The sequence below is a fragment of the Sinohyriopsis cumingii genome, chromosome 18, assembly GCF_028554795.1.
Source record: "Sinohyriopsis cumingii isolate HCF-2022 chromosome 18, ASM2855479v2, whole genome shotgun sequence".
In the NCBI taxonomy this organism is placed as follows: domain Eukaryota; kingdom Metazoa; phylum Mollusca; class Bivalvia; order Unionida; family Unionidae; genus Sinohyriopsis; species Sinohyriopsis cumingii.
The window spans coordinates 61,597,665-61,620,868 of NC_142978.1; positions in this window are offsets into that span (position 1 = coordinate 61,597,665).

A 23,204-nucleotide genomic window follows, 5' to 3' on the forward strand; every position below is an offset into this window, starting at 1 on the left:
AGAACAATCATAGTAAAACAAGAGATAGTTCGTTTATGATAGATACCAAAGTTCTTGGATGACCAGTACATTTCCGGTACTGAAATTTATAAAGAACGTTTCTTTTATTTAGGACTTTCATAGCCCTTTATAAAGATTAGCTAGGATTTGCTTCATAATATTGTAAGTTGCTTTCACATTTTTCATTTATAACTTTGATAATTATATTGTTTGTTAAATTTTTAAAAATGGTTGGTTTTGCTCTCTTTCTGTTACTTACGTTTGTGACCATAGAGTCGTAACACACACACTCTCTCTCTTTCTGATCTGGGCTAACGAGTGGTCTAAGGTGGTTGTCTTACAGATCACTGTTGTCTCAAAGTTGTCCGCGTTTGTTCTAGTCTCGGGAATAACCAATGTTGGTGTGTAAGAAAACATGCAACTAGATTCCCCTGGGACGCTTTTTCGTCTTTGGGTTTTCGCGGATTCTTCGTCCACCAGATATATCGACCACAACGTATAGTCTACCATGTTCTGGAAATAGCATAAAGTCCACAATTACAAGAACAACAACTCTCTCTCTCTATCTCTCTCTCTCTCTTTCTGTTATGTGTATCTATAATTTGTAGCTCCTGATGCATAATTTTATTTAATTTTCGTAATTTTTTTTCAGGGTTGTAAACTGTATAGAATATATTTTGTTATTAATTTGTGTATGTGACTTTGCTCTGTTGAGAGCGCAAATCGCAAAGGATCTATAAATAGATATTTACATATGTGTTGACAATTATTAATAATAATATTAAAGATAATACTTAAAAAGGCACCAATGGCCCAGTTAATCAGCGACTGATGAGATTTCGAAGTGTCGAGAATAATTCTGCAATTTCCCATTGGCTGCGCGAGGTAACGTGAATATGATCAATTCAAAACAAAACAAGTAGTGCATGCTGTCACGTGGGTCAATTGCGAGATACATTCACAATATACGGTTTATATAAGTATATCAAGCGTTCAGATTCATTCCTATTTTTGGAGTAATTCACAGTTATTGTGTTCCTGTTGTATGTCTGCAGACGTTTTATATTTTGTACTTAGATAGTATTCGTGAGGAAAAAACATTTGTTTGGACTGTTAAGTGAAGAAAAAAAAACGTGCTCATTATTTGAACTATAATATTATTCTGGAACTGTTATAAATATTCGAAGGAATTCTTGACAACACCATCTCGACGACGTCACGGTTCTTGACTATAAACAAAAGAAGCAGAAAACAGGTAGTTATCAAACTAGAATCAATAAAAATATAGATAGATGGAAGAAACATGGTAACAGATGAATACATAAATAGGTGAATCCTCTTGATATACTTCTGTTAATTTTGTGAAAGGTTTAATCTTCTACCTGTGCCAGATCTCATATTTCATCGTACTTATCGTACTTATCCTAACTCAAATCTTAAAGAAAGATCAGTCTACGTATATGTTCATTCATCTTTCTCTCTCTCTCTCTCTCTCTCATGCTATAAATGTTTGAAGCATTCGGTGAATATAGACACGCACATGCAGAAGGTGGGGTTATCGTTATATGCGCTTTTCAGAAGCGATATGCATTAAATTAAAAGGGCCTTAAATAGACTTCCTTATTGCTCGAAGAATCATTTTGCGTGAAAGTATTGCCCCAGTTCCTAATTATTATGTCCATAAAACAGTTTTGAAGCAGGAAAATCCAATAGAAGGAGTCTCTAAAGGATAATATTATCTAATACGTAAAAGAGTTTACGTTAAAAGTTCCATTTCATATTTTGAGTATTTAGATTTAATTGTTTTGAATTACACAGCGCTGGCTGAAAATTCGATGTCCAATGTCGAGTTTTTAGATTGTATCTTCTAAATTACACTGCGGTTGTTTAAATATTAATGTCATATGTCGAGAGTTTCAATTTAACATGTTGAATCACATTGATTGTGCTGAAAGTTTCCTTTAGTATGCTGAGTTTTTAGACTGTATCTGTTGAATTACACAGCGGTGGTTAGACATTTTATTGTACTTGTCAAACTTGTTATTTTTATATGGTGAAATGATGTGCTGGTGTTAAAAGTAACATTGCACAATGTTCACTTTAACAATTCAAAATAATATCGAGTATTAAGATACATCCATCATGTATTAAATTATGAGGTGCCATTACATTTCATGCAATTACAGTTTGAAAGTTACCATTCACAGGTCAAGAATTACTATGAATTTCTTCATTAGACGTCGCTCTCCTGAACCGACCGCGTTATTTTTTAAAAAGGAGGCTGCTTCTCGTTGCTGTGAAATTCAAGAGATGAAAATAAGATACTCGCCATATGAAATGGAACTTTCATCACAAACAGTTATATACAACGTGTGAATTAGGGATTATCGACATATGATATTGAAATTTCAACCATTGCTGTATAATTCAAAATATACACTGTAAAAGGAAAAAGAACTTTAAATCACAACTGTAAAATTCAACATATAAAATCTAAATTTCGATCAAGAAAATGGAACTTTAAGGACATGCAATTTGACATAACACGTGTTGTTAGATTTCTCGACATACAACATCGAAATTTCAACTGCAACATTCCCATTGGACCAGCTCTTGTCCGCTATGGCGCCTCAAAGAAATCTATTGAGAACCCTGCCTGTGTGTGTAAGGAGGGCATAGCTTGTCAAAACAATAACACAATTGTCTCTACCTTGAGATTCCTTGTCCATACTTTCTAAAGAATCAAATGAATAATGCATAGTTTGTATTACATATGCAATATTTAACGTATTATAATGACTAGATTTATTTGAATCTTAAACAATTTCATGAATTAAGTAGTTGTCGCGATGAAGGCCCCGTTAAGTGGTCAGTAAAGAAATGAATTTTAGACGCACTGGCTGCATGACTTTTTCAGAAATTAGAAATTAATAGTTGAATGTTGGACTGCTATAGTATTAAGGCTGCTAACTGAGCAACATAACACTTTCACCCTAGTCGTACTGTGTAAGATGTCGCCACTGATACGTATAGCGGGGTAAGAGGTGGTCATTGTCTTACTTCCTAAACAAACCGTGCCGGTGGCTTAGTGGTTAGAGCGTCTCCCTCGGAGTAGGGAGATCGTGGGTTCGAACCCCGGCCAAGTCATACCAAAGACTTATAAAAATGGTACTAACAGCTGGCTCGCTTAGCGCTCAGCATTAAGAGGCTCCGTGCTAGCACTGGTTGGCCTGGTGTCAGGATAATGTGACTGTAGGACCGATTTTAAGTTCAATATCATATAAAACTTGTTTTACAGTCTATTTTCATATGCCTTCTTCACAGGGAGCCCCGCACGTAAATCCAGGGAGCCCCACCAAAATGATCCAAATCTGGCCCCACGTTTGCTAAGGCCGGTGCTGTGTGACAGGGTGGGACAAGATGCTACCTGTCTGTACATACCCCAGTGCTAGACATCACTATAAACTACCTCACTGCAGACATCATAGCTATATGACTGAATAAAGTTTAAAGCTATTTAAAAAATTCAAATCACACACAAATACATTACCTAAATAATTTCTGATGCAGACATGTTCGATTGCCCAATTGCTTTGGCCATTCTGTAGCTAACATGACGCCTTTTTCTTGTGGAAGTATATCCAGACTGAATCAAGTAGCTTATTTTTATTTTTTTTGACCACCAAAAGTTATTGGTCATTTCGTTAAAAAAAAATTTACACTTAGTTCAAACATATTGGGCATATCTTTGTTTGCATAACTCTTCAATCTACTGAAATGATGGTCAACACATTTTGAAAAACAAAACTACTTGATTTTTATCTGTATCTACTTCTGTAAGAAGAAAGGCATCAGAGTAAAGTTTGAACAGTTATATCAATATGGGCTCTCTAGTATGAGATATATTCTTGAAAACATGTCCTTGTTGTTGACTGCCGGTGGGTTATGCTGTAGATCAGTGATTGTTCAGGCAGTACATGGACCCTCTACCAGTATGTATCAGGGGTGATGCCCTACATATTATGACGGACTGGTAGCAGCTTCTTATAATGCTTCTAACTTTTGCTGCAATCTAAAAACGTGAATGGGTTGCTGATACAACCAAAGACTGATTATCTTGACTCTTTAGAAGATATCAGCATTGGGCATGATAAATGGTCCTTCAAATAAAGAAATGATGTAAAGCACAAAGTTTAGATATAGATAACATTCAACGTGTTAAAATTCCAGTTAATTTTTTTTAAATATAATCACTTTGATTTTAATGACCTCATTTTGCATATTTCTCATTCATATTTGCTTCCCATTGCACTCCAAAATTTCTCATTATTATTAAAAATAGCTGGAGAGATGATGTTGTCATTGTGCTATTTAAAGTCTACCGATTATTTTGCAGTGTTGGTTTGTCCATTTGCTGATATTTAACCCAGATATGTATCATATCTATACAGAGTGTCAAGTACAGTGAAACATTTTCTGTCTAAAGTGTTTTATATATCTGATATGTAGTTTTCTTAGCTTCAGGAAATGTGATGATGAAACTATATGCAAATATACATTATAGTTCACGATTTTCACATATCTTATAGGTCCCAAATTTAAAGGTCAGATCATAGTAAGATACAAGACACATACCAGATTTGGTTACCTTGTTACAGCATTTTTGATGATGAAAACAATTGGCAAGTATTCAGTTCTTACATTTCATTTTATATAAAATATATTTGAAGATTTATTGTTACATATGTTATTGAAGATCTTCGGGATAATGGTTCAGAAGACGAAGAAGAAGAATATGATGATAAAGAAAGAGCCGTGTTACAAGTTTATGCTATTAAGTTATTTTACAGAAAAAAAGTGAAATGCACTAATCTTTGTAAAATTCTGCAAATAATTTATGTCCCTAGAATAAAAAAGTGAAAATGTAATTAAAAGCAATTTATGGTACTATGAATTAAATCCCAAATAATCCAAGAATTACAGACACAAGTCCTAATAATTTAAAGTACTGAATAAATGAAATCCAAAGCTGAGGGTGTTGATTTGTCTGTAGTAGTTTGTAGAATCTTTTGTTGAATCACAGTAATATAATTCCAGGTTTGAATTCATTATAAATTCCAGCGAATGTCTCTATCCAGAACTTTTGTATTTCCAGAGAAAATAATCTCTTAAATTCAATAATGTGAATACAAAGATTCCAGCACGGAATATAATACTAGACACAACTTATAATTCAACTTGAAAGTGTTAGATCTTAAAGCACGACTGAAAAATCCTCTCAGTTACAAGTTTACATAGTACTCTACTTGACCTCAGGTCACTATTAGCATTTTCTAAAACAAAACCAAATACCTAATGGACAATAGCCTTCTAGAATGATGCTGATGCTAACAAAATAAAAATGTTAGTTATTATTAGAAAGCAGAACCTGGACTATGCGAATTACACTAACGGCATTTCAACACCTAGACGGAGACACAAATAAACATATTTACTTCTTCTATTAATAAAGATCCTCATATTAAGCTCATACACATAGATAATATTTTAGCTATGTATTATTTGTTTACAAAATAACATTTTAAAAAATGTCAATTACGGTCAAGCAGAAGATGAATTTAATTTTGGACAAGGTCAAGTCCAATATACAATGTTACATTACAATAGCATGCAATGAATTAAAAAATTAAAAGAAAAACTAACAAACGATGCAAATTAAATTTACATAATAGCGACATTTTGTGAATGTAATTTATTAAACGTGATGCCCCTGGAAATTAAAACTTAAAATAAATTGATGTGCAATGCTCTAAAAAAAAGTGATCACAAAAACTACCCACACTGTATTTGCTTATTTTCTCTTTCAATCTCTCTCTTTCCTCTTTCTGCAGATCCCTCTTTCTGCAATTGCACTTATCATTCTCTTCTTCAAATGAATTCCAGTTCTGATCCGAACAAATTCCAATATTGAACTTGATGACATGTCAGTAGCTTCGAATGTGCTAATGTGCCAATAGTCTTCTTGTATCATGGTGATATAATTCAAATTTCTTTGAATGAATTCAGTACAGTTCCTAGATAGTGACTTAGTCCAAGATGTAATAATGAGCATCTTGAAATGAATAATCTGAAATATTAACTGAAACGAAACCTAAATTAAGTCCTCAAAAACTGATGTTAAAAACATGCAATAAAGAAATTCTGTCTACGTCTTAAATTGCAAAAGAAAATTAATAACAGATCCAGGTTGGAGGTTATATTGAGCATATCTTAAGTTTAAACAAGATCAGGTCTCTTACTAAAACTTCAGTTAAGAACGTGTAATGCAGCAGGTACACTAGGAATTCCCAAGTGGATCACCAATGTCCTAAATTGAAACTCAAGTAAACATCTTTACCTCGAGTAATAATGATCGTAATATATAATAAAATATTATAGAGAAGTATTAGCTATGTATTATATTGTTTACACAACAATAAGAGTTTTTCAGGTACGCATTAAACTCAATTGCTGTCCAAGTGTAATCTCACAATTTAGGTATACGTAATAAATAATCATGGATAAAAGCCAACAAAATCCAAATTAAATATAGATCATAAGCGTTGTTACATATTTTTAAAGTTGCGCTTTTATATGTCAGTGGTATCTAGAGCCTCGAATACTTCCCACATTTATATTAAGACAAATAATTCTTGCATCGTACCTCCTGTATAACATGTACAAGGACAAACCACCACCAGTTTTGCTTTTATTGCAAAATACCAGTGTAACAACGCATCATTTGAGAATGGCGAAAAGGAAACTGAAGTTTACAGATATATGGCGGTCCCTGCTACCATTGGTCTGAAATGTACTTCAAACTGAAACAGAGTATGTCTAAATCAAGGAGAGATGAGAAATCGAATGGAAATTTAGATAGAACGTTACAAACCCTGTCGACATAATACGGTAAATTTCTAGGTTACGTGGTACTCATACATATACGATGATGTGTGTGTGATCTGTATTTTAAACGTAGCTTTAGCAAGTTTTCAGTCATATTGCTACGATATATGTAGTGTGACAGTTTATAGTGATGTCTTGCACTGGGGAACCATGCCGCAGACATGTAGCACGATGTCCCCCGCCAGTTATATTATACTGACACCATGCCGACCAATCCTAACACTAACCTCTTATTGATGAGCGCATAACGAGGCAGCAGTACCATTTTTATTAGTATTTGGTATGACTCGGCCGGGGTTCGAACCCGCGAACTCCCGCATCTGACTTGGACGCACTAACCACTAGTCGTCCCGAGCGGTCCATACTGTGATCTATTTAATGTTTAGTTGTTGTTTCTTAAAAATATTATAATGTTCTAAAATCGATTATTATTAATTAAATTTGAAAATGTCCAAATTCCCTCCACCTCTCTCTCTCTCTCTCTCTCTCTGGGCCATAGTAGCCAGATACGGGCGAAAATCTATGACACGATGAACTAATAGGAGGATTTTCGTTTGTGTCATCCCACGAAGCCTCTGGACTTATAAATGATGGTAAAAGTTAATTCAAACCAACCAAACGGAGAGGGAGAAAGAGTGAGAGAGAGAAAGAGAGAGAGAGAGAAAGAGAAAGTTTGTGGTAGTTATTAAAGTTATTAAAACAGAATAATGATTTCAATCAACTGTAAACATATTAAAATATTTTAATTACCTCTTGTTTTTTCATCATTTCGCTTGGTTTCTATTCCACACTAATTTCAATGCGTTGGTACGTGAAGGACTGAGCGTTCATGTCAATGATTGAGCTAACCATGTGTTTGTAGCGCTCTACTTTCTTCATTTTAACCATCATTCATGTTTAAATCATAAACGCGTCTTATATTGATTTAATCAATTTAAAAATATTAGAAACTTAAAAAGAAAACAATCAACTTATAAAATTGCAAAAGTGATTTTAAATCGCAACAAAATGCACATACTGCATTTTGATGTGGATACGCTCGGTAGGGTTGTAAGTAGTTCATTCACTCGATCAATACACAGTTGCCTGTAGTCAATCTTAAACTCCATTCAAAGTGCAAACACATGTATTTGCATGTGATATAAATAAAATATATGTACTGTATGTACGCTGTATCAATTATTAACCACTCGTATACATTTTTCATCAAAACGATATTCGACAAGCCTCTTTTGCTTTTCATGAAAAATGTATACATATATATAAGGGATTCGCTGACTTCAAGCCCTAACGCAGCCATAGAAAGTTTGCGGGCTGCATTATATGCCGAGATTCCATACACTAGACAATCGGCTTCTCAAAAATTATTGTGATGCATGTCGCTAATTTAAAAGTAATTAGTTACATGTTAATAATGTAACTCGTGTGAGATTTTTTTACAGGCATGCTTAATAAAGCACGTATCCATAATTATTATAGCCATTTCTATTTTTTTAAACGTTTCCAAAAGGCAATCAAATGAACCCTTTCGAAGAAAAAAAATTCAGTTCAATGTATTTTAACTAACCTCCCCCTTCTGTCTATACTCTCTCAATTCGAAATATTTCAAAACCATAATATATGTATCTATGTATATAAACATGAATATATCTGCATTCTAACCCTTCGTTTCCTTCTCGCGTACATATTTATCTTCATTTGCTATTTACAAACATCTTTTTGATAACTTTAAATATGGGCCACTGATTTTAAGGTATAAACAAAGAAAAAAAAAGGAACAAAATTAACTGTAAAACGAATGTAATACAATTTCCTTAACTTTCCGTTTTGTTCTCCCTAATGTTTAAACTTTAGTTGTGATTTATTGTCATATAATGGGTCAAGCGCAGATTTCCCAAAGTTAACTTCAGTTTCAGTGAATTTGACATGAGCAAACTGACTAATGACAGTTGTGTTGCTTTGGTGTCAACCTACATTTTTAGGAATCTCATTTTTTATTTTAATAGATGAATTGAAAATTTAGATATGTTAGATACTCTTAACTTTTCATTGTGCTCTTTCTAGACTTGATGCATATTTTTGTTATAATGTCATTTCTCATTTCTCAACTGGATGGTACTTTTTCGATTGTGTCAGTAAAAGAGGTCACAAAGTTTGAAATACAATGACTGAGGTGTTGTTTTCGGCAAAATAACTTAAACTTATAGTTTAATAAGGTTTAAACATTTAAGCTCTTGTCTCTGTCTGTCTATAGTTTTAATTACAGATAAATTAGTTCCTAAACTTTTAAATAAATATCTACTCATGTTTTTGCACAATAAGAAAAATATATTCAGGTTCTCAGATTGATGGTAGTATTTGATTGTGTGTAATTAGTCCTTACAATGACGTCCTTACAATGATGGTAACGTAAACTTACAATGATGGTAAAGTAAAAGTAATCCACATAATGTTTAAAGAAGTTTACGGCAAAAATGAAGTGACACAGATATTGCCTGGGTTGCAGTTAAGCTTACTTTCAAATTTAGAACCTATACTTTCATTCCTTCTAATGGTCCTCGAAATGTAGTCATGAGTCAAGTTTCTTACAAGTATATGAATACAAGTGTGTGTGTGTGTGTGTGTGTGTGTGTGTGTGTGTGTGTGTTAGGTATAATGGAGACATTTCAATCACAATAAAACCACTATTTTACGTTTCATACATTAAAAAATAAAATATGCATGTTGTTCTAATAAATATGCAAATTTAAATACAATAAACAGGTTAGTCATTAAAAAAAACAGAAAGTGCACGCATGTATATATATATATATATATATATATATATATATATATATATATATATATATATATATATATATATATATACCACATCCATTAAAAATAACATGGCCTTTGAAGTGTTGGTATAAAGCAACTTGATATACCAAGAGTATTGGTATATCAAATTGTGATTTGCCCATGGCGTATGAATACGCATAATGAAGATGTTTTTATAGCTATTATACTCTCTAAACAGGGATATGACTTTCTTGTAATATTACATTTGAAAAGGAAAAAAATAACAAGATAATGATTTTCTTGTAAAATATTTTTTATAGAAACTAACATTTTTATACAAAAAAGACCCCAACAATACTCAATTCAGGAAATAAATATTATTGAGCTGCACCTGTGTCGTCTGCTGTCATCTCTGTCAACACTGCTGTTTCAAGTCTCTCCCTCTGGCAAAAATCAAACACTGCAACTCTTTGGAAAAAAAAAAACAATGACATCAGATAAGGAGCAAGATGATTAAGCAACATTTAATCTACTAAACTGTGAGTTAATTGGAGAGTTTGATAGAGACATGGCTGAGACATTTGTAAATGAAAATGATCATTGTGTTAGGGAAGACAGATTTGTACACCATGAGCCTGATGATATACTGAAATATATAGAAAGTAAGCAGAATGCAAACACTTTAAAAAAGACACTTTTTGATGTAAGGCAAGTGACAGAATTCTTGCAGTCAAAAAGTAAATTCAGATATTTAGACAATATACACCCATCTGAATTGGATCATCACCCGGCTTGTTTTATACTCAGTGTTAGGAGAAAAAAATGGATAGAGTTTGAACCGAACAGATTAAGAAGCATCATCAGCTCCATTGATCGCTTCCTTAAAATCAAGAAATATGCAAGTACAATCATGAGAGGAACAGACACAAATTTTGCATTCACAAGGGCAGATCTTTGGGCTAAGCAAAAAGATTTAAAATCTAAAGGAAAAGGAGATAAACCTAATCGGAGTCAACCGATCACAAATGAAGAAATAAATGCCTTGTATAGTAAAAAACTAATGGGGATGGAAACACCTGAAGCCATTGTTAACACATTGTGGTTTAACAACTCTGTGCATTTTGGTTTGAGGGGAGTGACTGAACATTACAATCTGAAATGGGGGGATGTTACAATAAAGAAAGATGTGAATGGCCTCGCGTATCTTGAACTCAATGAAAGGCACACAAAAACAAGAAAAGGAGACAATGTCAAGGACATCAGGGATATTAATCCTAAGATGTATGAAAACAAAAACAACAAAGAGAGAGATCCACTTGCTATCTACAAACGGTATGCTGAGCTAAGACCAGCAGACTTTTGACAACGTGAAGATACCTTCTATATTGCGCCCAACACTATGCCAATCTCAGCGACAAACCCAAAATGGTTTAGGAAACAAGTCGTTGGAATTAACAAACTTGGATGCATCATGAAAAAAATGAAAGAGAAGGCAAATATTACAGAAAGAAAGAAATTAACAAACACAAGTAGCGGCAAGCACTTAATTCAGAAGTTAAGAGACAAAAACATTACCCCAACTGATATCATGCAGATTTCTGGCCACAAAAACGTGCAATCTATAAACAACTACTCAAACATTAGTGAAAACAACAACAGACGTACTCCAATCACCTGAGCAACACCGGCCACCCAAGTAATGATGTCAACCCCCACCCCACAACAAAGAAATTTCCAACTGCACAGCAGCAGACTGAAGTATATCAAGTTCCCAAACGTGTAATATTCAGCAGAATAAGATTATCAGCAACCTATTCTACGGATCAAACATCACCGTACAAAATATGTTTGTTATGAATCTAACGGAAAACATGAACGAGATCCCTAACTGGGTCAACTTCTTTCAACAGGCGAATTCTCAAACAGGGCCCACACAGCGAAAACGTAGGAGAATTACTGAAAGTGACACTGACAGTCAGTAGGAATAGCGAAATATGGACATAAACGATATCAATGAAATGTGGTTCAGGTTAAATTGTTTAATTACCTATTGTTCCTTCATTATTTTGATGTTTCTGGCTCGAATCGTACTGTTGCTACTGTATAGATTCAAATGGCCGCCCTGTTACTGTTCATGACAACGAACGCTGCAAATTCAATGTTTGCTTGCATATTATTAAAAATCTTTTGGATGTTACCTATCAGCCTTGTGTTTTCATTCCCTTGATATTGCTAAAGGAAACATATATAAATTGATATGAATGAAGTGTACAGGAAATTATGAATAACTACAGAACTTCTTTTTTGAGCGTATATACATGCGAGGGGTTGTGAAGAGTTCACTCCCCTAAAGTACGCTGTTTGTGGCCGTCAGTTTTATCTCCCACATAAAATGAAAATTTTGATGTGGTATAAATAAAATATATGTATAGTATATACGCTGTATCAATGATATACCACCTGTTGTATAAATTTTTCATTAAAATTAAACTCGGATAAGCCTCCTTTCCTTATAATGAAAAATTTATACATCTCGTGGTATATCATTGATACAGCGTACATACTATATACATATTATATATATATATATATATATATATATATATATATATATATATATATATATATATATATATACACGCACACACCAGAGCACGTCGCATATAAAAGACACCGCAATATGAGGGACTAATTATTGAACTTCCTTCTGGAGGGGTGGTGGACTGGAATCTTTTAAAATGTGAATTTTCTATGGTATATAGTCATTGTTAAAGGATCAACTTTACTTTTAAATGCATTAAATATAAAATTAAGATCGAGTAAAGAAAATCGAGGAAATAAAACGCATCAAATACGTCAATACTATATATAAGCCACAAATCTAGCAAACTATATAGAAACAGTAACAAAATGTGCATAAACCCACCCACCACAACCCCCGAGTCCCGTCCCTGACAATAGCTAAAACCACATGTTTTGACCATTTTAGTTTTTGTTCTTAATTATACGCTGTAGCAACATGTCATTATTACTAATGTAAAAACTGTCTGCATGGCTGCTTTCTGATTAGTTATGATTAAGAAATATATCAATTGGGTTTTTTTTTGGTTTTTTTATGGAGATCCTGGCAGAATGTTTTTGCGCAGGGTGTGAAGGGTAATCATCCTTACTAAAGTAAATGCTTAAACAATGTTGCAAAAGAAATCAGCCAGAGTTGTACATAATATAATTGACTATTTGGATAATTAAGTTCTGTTGTATATTTGCTAAGCATCTTTACTCGAATAAAATGTTCAAGATCCCGTGACGAACGACCCACTTTGTCAGGATTAATGAATGGGGGCTGTTTACGGACAATGGGAAAATACATTACGGACCCACCCCCCGGCACGATTACGGACAAAGTTTTAAAAATCGCCCTGGGCTCCATAACGGACAATGGGAATTTAACAATGGAATCTATATATTATGTATACTGGGCCTATTTACGGATAAGGGAAAGTTGGGTCTGTACAGCGTCTGACGTCACGGTATGGAAGAGTGGTAACAATGTTGCAACAATTTAGGAATTGGGAATAAAGAGTGGAACTTAGATTTATATTTCACATACAACATACAACATACAGTCACAAACACTTATGCATCTGACTTAAAAAAAATTTGAGGCAAGAAAGCAAATCTTTTAGAGCCATACGAGTGCCCCGAAAAGGGCCTTTGGGTTTATATTAACATTATTCCGTTAATATGGAGGGCATCGCATAGTTCTTCTTCTTTTCCTCAAACTTCTTCTGACTGCTGGTCCGTACATAAGGACTCTCTACAAACAGCCTTGTCTCTCCACATAAATTCTTCTTTTCCAAACACTCGTATCGGTGATCCGGATAATCGTCCAAGATGATTTCGCATACATGGGTAACTCGGTACGGAACAGCATTGACGATACGAGAGTAGATGATTCTACGTTTGTTCACATCTTGTGACGAGAACAGGTGAGGGAATGCAGTAAAGTGCGGTTATCTATAGGGGAAGGGCGGATCGAAACGGATTGAGTTTATTCACCAATCCAAACACACGTTACAAACTGTAGTCACAACACTGAACCAGTCTTCCAATCCAAAGAGAGCGAACTGTGACATCACATTCCCTATATATATCCGCTAGCGTCTGTGCGCAGTCAATCCATACGACACAGTCTTCAAACATGACGGAAACTAAGAAGACATTGAATTGGGGAGCACAAGCCGTGGAGACGATAAACGATGGTATAGCAGTGGCTACCAAAGTCAACACATGCTTGCTTCCAGAAGAGGTCGATTTTAATTGGGATTTAGTGGATTTTCTTTCGTCGCAAGAATTTGTTCCGGTACTGTCGCCACATACTCCTTGTTTACCACACATCGAAGATTTTAAACAGAAACAGAAAGAAGAATTGGAGAAAGTTTTACAACAAGGGAATGAAACAGAACAAGCTTTTCTCCTTCAAGAACAGCGAGAAGAAGAGGCAAGAAGGAAACGACAGGAAGAAGCAGCAGAGAAGAAACAAGGTCTAGGAGAGAAGGAGAATAGTGAAATCCAAACGGTAACAGTACTTTTAGACATTTTAGCAGAGTTAAGGAGTCTGAAACAAATGTATCAGACTTCTTTATTACGACACAAGAGAGAAAGACCTTCCCGAACTAAACAACCCAGTCCTGTTACTACGCCTGCGATACCACCCGTAGTGATTTCTACCAAATCATCATCGAAAGAAGCCAGTCCAGAAGTAGAGTTTGGCCGTGGCAAAGGCTTAAGGCAGATAAAGATGATTACGTCCCGTTCCTGAGTTTGTTTTTAAAACAAACAAATACCCAACGGTCCTTTTCAGGGCCACTCACTTCTCTCGAAAAGAGATATTATTTCAGTTGCCAAAATCAATTAAAACTCAAAAGCCTTTTTTAACCCATGATGTACGTGCGTGAGTGCGTGAGTGTAGGTCCATATTCTAAAAATCAAAAAAAAAAGGACACAATTACGTGTTCTGTCTGGTCTATTCTGGTACAAATTTTACAATCCAATTCAAAACACAACACAACACTTTAAAAAAGTTCATAGACTTCATTATCTTTGATCACTCTCTGTTATCTGAATTTCTTCACTTTCACATGTTTTATTGTCTTTCTTACTTTCTCCTCTTCTTCTTTTCTTCTCATTTATCTCTTTCTGCACGTGTCTGGGTTCTTCCTTTGGGGAGGGTACCTCTTCTTCTTCCTGTTCGGAAACCCTCTCTTCCTCTTGCTACTGTTGTTTCGTAGGGCATTCTGAAGACCAATGTCCTTTTTCTTAACAATGATAACAGGTATCTTGACTTTTGTCTCCTCTAGCACCTGTTTTGCTTTTTTGACATTCTGGACACTCTGAACACCAATGTCCTTCTTACTTAAATATACAGCAAGTATCTTGACTTTTATCTCGAAACGAGGGTGAGTAGTCTGTCGGGTTGTCTGAAGAAAATGTTCTTATGACACCTCGCAAAGCTCTGATCTGAAGTTCGATCTGTGTTGGCTCCTCCATCGTTCTGCTCGGCTTTAGAGTGATATGAAGATTGGAAGCGAAGACACACACCCTTTATATACGTTCGTCTGACATGGATATATAGTTTCCCATGAAGTTTAAAATGTAGTCATTTGACTTTTTGCAATCAAGATGAAACGATCGCATTCATACCGCAGAGAAAGAAGAAGAAAGTAAGAGGCAAAAACGTGATTTATCGCCTCGTACAGTACCTTTTGTCTTGGCACAAATTCATGCCAGTGATTTTGAAGATGACATGAGTGAACCAGAATCCAGACCCATAGATTCTACACGCAACCAAAGTTCACCACCATTAATAACACCTGAAAACTACTATCACATTCAAGAGACGGAAAAGCGCTCCAATAGAAAATTTAGAACGACGGCTTACACGTACAAGGTGAATTTTAAAGATTTCAAGTCCGACGTACCGTTGGAGAAAGCAGAGGGGTGTATAATTCTTTGTTGACCACACTGAAACGGCAATGTCAAGCCAAAGAAGACGATCGCTTGAGACTTTCCATTCATCACAACAATTTAAAATACCCGGTTTGGATCGAGTATAGTAGCCCAGCAGAACTGACACCTTCCAAAGTCATCGACAAGATTCAACACGTGCAACAATCCAATCACAAGTTTCACATCACCGATGGAAAAGCCACACTATCCATGACCCACGTGTCTCTTCCCCAAGGGACAGGACGCAAAAAGGTGTTTATGGTGAACGAACTTCGCAGCAGCGAATAAGCCTCGTCCGAATTAACAACCCTCAAGACCAGATGTGTTTAGTCCGTGCTATCGTGGTGGGCCGACAAGAACGACACGGCAGAATGGAAAAGAGCTTGGCAAAAAATTCAAAAATCGAACCGAGCCAAACAACAAAGTGAAGCAGAACTCCTGTTACAGCAAGCGGGGCTATCCAAAGACACACCCTGTGGCATTCCTGAAATGCAAAAATTGCAAGACATTTTGGCTCCACGCTACACCTTGAATGTGCATCCTCAAGAAGTGCGCGGACCTCTGTTGATTCGAGGCAAAGATTTCAAACGCGGAAATACATTCACGTCTATCATCACGATGAACATTTCGATACCATCACCAGTATTGCTCCATTCCTGAGATACAGTTATTATTGCGAGAACTGTGATTATGGCTATAACAATCGATAGCAACACAAGCATTGTGGATCGAAATGCTCAGGATGTTTGGCCTCTCAACCCTGTATGGACGAAGGACAAGAACGAGTACCCATCGGACACGTAAATCCGTTTCCAAACCACCCTTTCGCCCCGTCAAAAGTAGCATCAGCGAAGAGTGGGTGACTTATTAAAAAATGGAGAAGGTATTAGCCAGCATTAACTACGATCCATCCCATCCTGCAAGTTACGGAGGAGTTCAGAAATTGTATCCTGCTGCCAAAACTCTACTGAAAAGTCTCCGTTTACCTCAAGTGCAACGATGGTTACAAGGACAAGCCACCTACACTTTACACAAACCCATCTGATTAAAATTTTCCAGAAATCGCACGCTAGTGGAGGGCATCGCACATCAATGGCAAGCCAATTTAGCCGATGTCTCTCATTTGGCCACCTACAATCGTGCCTACAAATATTTGTTTTCTGTCATCGACGTCTTTTCCAAATTCGCCTGGGTCGTGCCATTGACTTCCAAATCGAGCAGTGAATAAGTGCGAGTCCTCCAACTGGTGTTGAAACAAAGTGGTCGTCACCCTCTTCAATGGCAAACCGACAAAGTCACCGAATTTCTGAACCAATCTTTCCAAAAAGAAGTAAAGAAACGTGACATTCACTTTTTCACCACCGAAAATCCCGAAACCAAAACCAGCATCGTGGAACGTTTTCAACGCACTTTGAAAGAACGCATGTGGAAATATTTTACGCATCACCACATTCTCAAGTACATTGACGTATTACCGCACCTGGTCCAAGCGTACAACCAATCTTAACATCGAAGAATTAAGCGTGCTCCCCAAGAAGGGACTCCCGACAACGAAGTAACCATTTCTAGACCCTGTTTGGTACGTCCCGTACGGTGGCTGTCCCCAAGAAAAGTGGAGTTTTGGCCGTAGGAGATATGGTGCGCAATGGCAAAACCAAACGCACGTTCGACAAAGGTTACTTACCGAACTGGAAACCCGAATTATTTCGTGTCACTGGACGAGTGAATGGTTGTCATCCTGACGTCTATAAATTGGAAGACATGAACGGGGAAGTGTTAAAAAGAACGTTTTACTTGCACGAGTTACAAAGCGTGGCCAAAAGAGAAGACGACGTGTACGACATCGAAAGCATTCTCGAACGAAGAACCCGTAAAGTGGGAAAACGACGTGTCAAAGAAGTCAAAGTGCGTTGGAAAGGATATCATCGCAGGTCATCGACTATAAAAAGAAGTGACTATCTTGCCCTTCCACACAGTCTCAGCTACCACTACCACTGCAGCGACCACTCCTTCGCCCAGTTCTTCTCTGCAAGATCTACAAAATCAGTCCTTGTGGGTGTGCTGTGGAGAACGGGTGCCTTAAAGGCAGATCGTCTTTTTCTGCCAAATCTTTGTGGTGTATTGTGTCATCGGTGCTGCCATTGCCAATCTGAGTCTGCAACAAGGGAACAAACAAACAATTGTGGACTATTTTATTCATCAGTTGCATCGGTTACCTGCTTCCCAATCCTTCCCTGAAATACTCCTCGAACGGGAAGAACGGGAATCTTGCGTCCAGTGTCAGTCACCACTCCAACAACAACAACCACATTTTGGTCGGAGACACTCCTATGACTTCCAGAGACCCCTCGGACAGTAGAACTCTGGAATTATGAACCACAATAACCAATTTTACTTGACGCTACCAAGTGACCATTTTATGGGTGTGTTTTTCCGCAATCATTTGTGTTGCTACACGGCCAAATTACCTCAGGCCATCCAATCAGATCATGAAGCCCATTGGGAAGTGGCTTTGGTGGAAATCATTCACCCTACAAAAATCCTAAACATCACTGAAAACAAAGCACTTTTAAGGTGGAAATTCATGACGAGCAACTGCAAGAGCCCTTTAATAAAATCCAAACTGTAGATACTGCTAGAAAAACAACCAATGCCCGGTAGTCATACTCTATACATCTATAATGTGAAAATTTTCCCAAGCTGTTATGTTAGCGATCAATGTCTGGTGAACTAAATTTCTGACAGGTTCAATGCATCATTTGACAAAGCCCTGAACAGAGTAAAACAATGTGTTAAGATTGAGTATCATAAAGTAGCTCGTCGCCTGATAATTAAATTTTTGGATAGTAAAATGTTGAGTATTACATGATGTCCTGAATTGTTTGACATTTTCGATGGGAACGTAAAGATGCTATGGGGCAACCTGATACCACCCATTTATCACAACTTGACTTTTGCGAAGTATTTTAGTTCCCTGGTAGAACTGAACCAATGACTGAATTTATTTGATCTTTGTGTACTCCGATGTGGTGGAGTAAAACGTGGTGGGACACACCTCCGTACCGTTACTGCGCCTCATTCCTTTCAAAGTGGATTATGTCACGACCGCTGACGAGGAAGGTGGAAACACCTATCAGGTTCACCTCGAATGTTTACATCCTCACTATTTGTCCGTCAGTAAGTCGTATTTTGACACTGTCAAAATTGCTATAGAAGGAGATCTAGGACAAAATATTCCATTCACCAAAGTAAAGGTCACGGTAAAACTCCAACTTTCGAAAAACGATTCTCTAACGAGTTGTAAGTCATTCATCCAGTGTACCAAGGCATCGCTCGACAGCGAGGACATGGTTTAGGAGATATGCTGAAATCGGCCTTTCGTTCAATGGCACCCATGTTGAAGCCGATGGTGACACGTTGCTGCACGCCTTGAAAGATGCGGCATTGACACAAGGCAAAGAATTTCTCCAAAATGTCATCATCGACAATCAAAACCCTACATAAGCTTTCTTGAGAGCAGGCAATAATGTCTTGCTGAAAACGGGCAAAGACATTTTGGGTCGACTAGAAACGCCTATAAATGCTCTGAACGCTGCCGAGTCAGTCATTCCTGATTCACTGACATCACAGCAAGGAAAAGGCAGAAAGAGACGAAGAAGAAAACACTACTTCAGATGCCTTCATACTCATAAAGTTAGAAAGACCAAGAAAAGAAGAACCTTCCGAGATTTAGACGTTTTTGATTATGAAAGCAGAGTGACAGAAATAAGACCGATAGTCTTGTGCCTGTTCCAAGTCGGAACTAGATATGTTTGCTATGCTACCCACCATGATGACGATGCAAGAATCCCAATTGATCGAATTTCACCCCGTCTCCTCTTTGACGGATTCAGCTCCCATCGAGTTTGAACTCAAAGGACAACCCGAAGATTACATTGATCTGAACAGTAGTTACTTGTACTTGAAAGTCAAAGTGATCAAAACGGGCGCCAATAACGCTCTTTCTGGTGATGCCAAATTAGCTCCCGTCAACAATTTCATGCATTCCTTGTTCAGTGAAGTGGATTTGTATTTGAATAACAAACTAGTCAGCAGCAGCATGGATATTTACCCCTACCGAGCGTACCTGGAAAATCTCTTGACGTACGGAAAAGAGACCAAGAACACTCTGCTAGATGCTTGCGTGGTGTGGATACCTGACACAAATCCGGGATTTGTCGCTCGCCGAGAAAATATAAAGCAAGGACGTTGTTTAGAACTGATGGATCGTTAGCATTTGGATATGAGGTTGCAAGAAAAGTACTTGCTGAACGGGGTTAATGTCCGCCTGAGACTGAATCGTAGCAGTGCCGCTTTCCATCTGATGGCTGATGTTGCCTAGTACAAAACCGTCATCCAAGAAACTGACTGTACGTGCGACACGTGGCAGTGTTACCAAAAGTCTTAAACGACATAATTAACACTTTGAGCATAACGACCGCCAAGTATCCAGTACGACGCGTGGAAGTGAAGACGTTCACCGTTCCGCTGGGTAGCGATCCATAATCTAAGATCATCTGGTCCAAAGACTGTTGCCCAAACGTTTAATCGTTGGCATCGTCAAAAAATTCAGCCTTTAACGGAGCCTTCGAGGAAAATCCTTTCAAGTTTCGACATTACAAAGTGTCCAAAATCGAAGTCAGTCGCGGTGGCAAGACATTGTGAACCAGACCTTTCGAACCTGACTTTGACAAGAAGAATTACTTGAGATCGTAATTGTCCCTGTACGAAGCCACCGGACAGTTAGGAACCAACACCAATCATATATTACGTACGAGGATTATGCAGGAGGATATGCTTTGTGGGCTTTTGATTTCACTCCAGACCAAGGCAGCGACGAAGGACATTTTCACCCTATAAAATCGGGCCAGATTCGTGTGGAAATTCAGTTTGCATGAGCTCTACTCGCAGAGAATACGGTGAACGTTATCCTGTATGCCGAATTCGATAATACCATAAAAATCACCAGTTTCAGAGAAGTCATTCTAGACTATTGGAAGCCATTGAAGACTATTATCCCTCTTTGAATAGTGGAGAATCAATGGAAATAGTATAGGAGGCTACCGTGGAAGTAGAACCCCAAGACAAAGACATAGTGATGAAGTCAAGATGGCCAGAACAAGAACAACATGTAGTCTCCTGTTTTGCCAAACACCTGGCAGACAAAAATACGGAATTGATCAAGAAAGATTGCTATGGATGTCAAAACGATCATCCCAGTCAAATTCAACACGATACATATATGATGTTGAGTTCAGAAGAAAAATTGGACGAGTATCTGGACGAAGCTTGGAGTCACATCTCTGAAGAAGACGTGTTGCATCAGTGGTATAAAGACTTGCGTGAACATTCCTTTCCTCAATTGATGACAATAGAGATCCATCGCATCAAAAGTCTCTTAGCTCAGAGTGCAAAAACGAAACGAAGAAACGGTTACTTGTCAGACATTTTCAAAGAGAAAGTCAGGATTGAATTGATCACTTATCATTACCTGTGCAGAAAAACAATAAAAAAAACCCACAAAAAAGTGGATACCTGGGAACTTTATTACCTTTTTTACCACAGTTCGTACACTGCTTCTTCAAATCCTGTCATGTGTGGTAAAGATGAACTACCTCATCGCAAACTTCAAGACCATCAAGGTTATGTCATCAACACGGACGACGGTCATCTTCCAGGAACCCACTGGGTAGCCGTCTACTTTCGTACTTTTGATTCGTATGGATTACCCCCTTTGGAAGACGATACCATCGATTTTATAAGAAGAAATGCTCAGACAACACGATTCAATAATGTGAAATTACAAGGCACAGATTCCATGGTATGTGGACGATATTGAGAGCATTTTCTTTAACAACGCAGTCTTGGATATTCTATAAAACATTTAGTGACTTATTTTGATCGTCACTCATCTAGAAACGATGAGAAAGTAGATCGATGGTTTTGTGACCATTACTGTTATATTTTGTCTTTAGCTAGGGCACGTAGTGTACATTAATGGCCCAATGACTTCCAACAGTGGAAGTCTAACTTCAGTTCACAACGTTGTCAACCTTGTCCAAAATAGATTGTTATTTGAAAAAATGTTTGTTGTTTATTGAATTGTTAATTAAAAAGTTTGTTGATTGTTAATTGTTAATCATTTGAATAAAAATGTTGTGTTTTAAAAAAATTCGTCTGTCCTTTGTTTGCCATTTTTATGATGAACTATGCTCTTTGACTTCTCTCTATCCTTCAAATCAAACTATTCTAGCGTTCCGACTCTAAACAGTGTAGGGATGTTTTCTATCGCGTCCGTGCTTGAACCATATAAAGCGGGATAGTCTCCAGTCGGACCATCCATTGTTGACTCATCCTCCTATGAAGATGTGCTCAAGACTAGCCAAGTTTAACGAAGCTTACGTGAATTTACATCGTGTCAGGCAAAGCCTGATACCGAAGCCTGCAAAGATAGAGAATGTCAGAATGTTGAAAGTAACTGAAGACCTGATAGAAGAGCTCGTCAAAGAGGAAATCAAGAAAGAGAAAGAAGAATGGACGGACAAGTACAGACTTCAGAAACAGCAGAGAGAGCAAAGAGAGCATCAGCAACAAGAGCAACAGCAGGAACCTGACGGAGGTTTTGAGGACTGCCGTGCAGACACCAAAGAGCTCTCCTTCTTTTTCCGAAGAAGCAGACCCTATCCTGTGGGAAAGCCTGCCGCCAGACGGGGACGCAATCTTAGACAATAAAAGATTGCCATACCTCCTCGTCCACAAAAAACAGCCCTTTGCAGAGCTATCCAATACTCTAGAAAAGAGATACTAATTCAATTGCCAATGGTAAGTTAGTAAGTTAGAAAAAAGAGAAGTGTGCATATAAGCACTTCATTTGTTTATCTTTGTTCGAATTGTGTCTATAAATGCTTCGTTTCCGTACCTTGTCAAAATAGTCAGTGGAGCTTGTGATTGTAACTAGTGTTTGCAAGTAAAACAGTGAGTGAGTGTTTATTTTAGGTCCGCGCGTTCCATGTTTCTTTGGGCTAATTAAATGGCCTTGTACGTTTTGTATCGAGGGATGTTTTCCGTCACGTCCGTGCTCGACAAATATAAAGGAACGCTCGTCAGTTTGGATACCTTATTGTCAACGAGAAAACTATAAAGAATGAGTAGCAGGAAAGGCAAATAGCTTGAACTCCAAATGCACCTGGAGTATGCCAGGCGTTTATTGGATGAGCTGACTATGGAGGCGATTATAGAGGAAGCCAGGATAGAGAAGGAGGAAGTGGAGAGCAAAAGGAAAGAAGAAGAGGCAAAGTTGTGAGGTAAAGCCTGTCGTCAGGGCACCACCACCAACACGTCAGCCACAACCGATACCACCACCGCCAATAGTCGCTGTCCCTCAGATTGAGAACTGGGACGAGGAGTTGGAGAGACAGCGACAAGAGTGG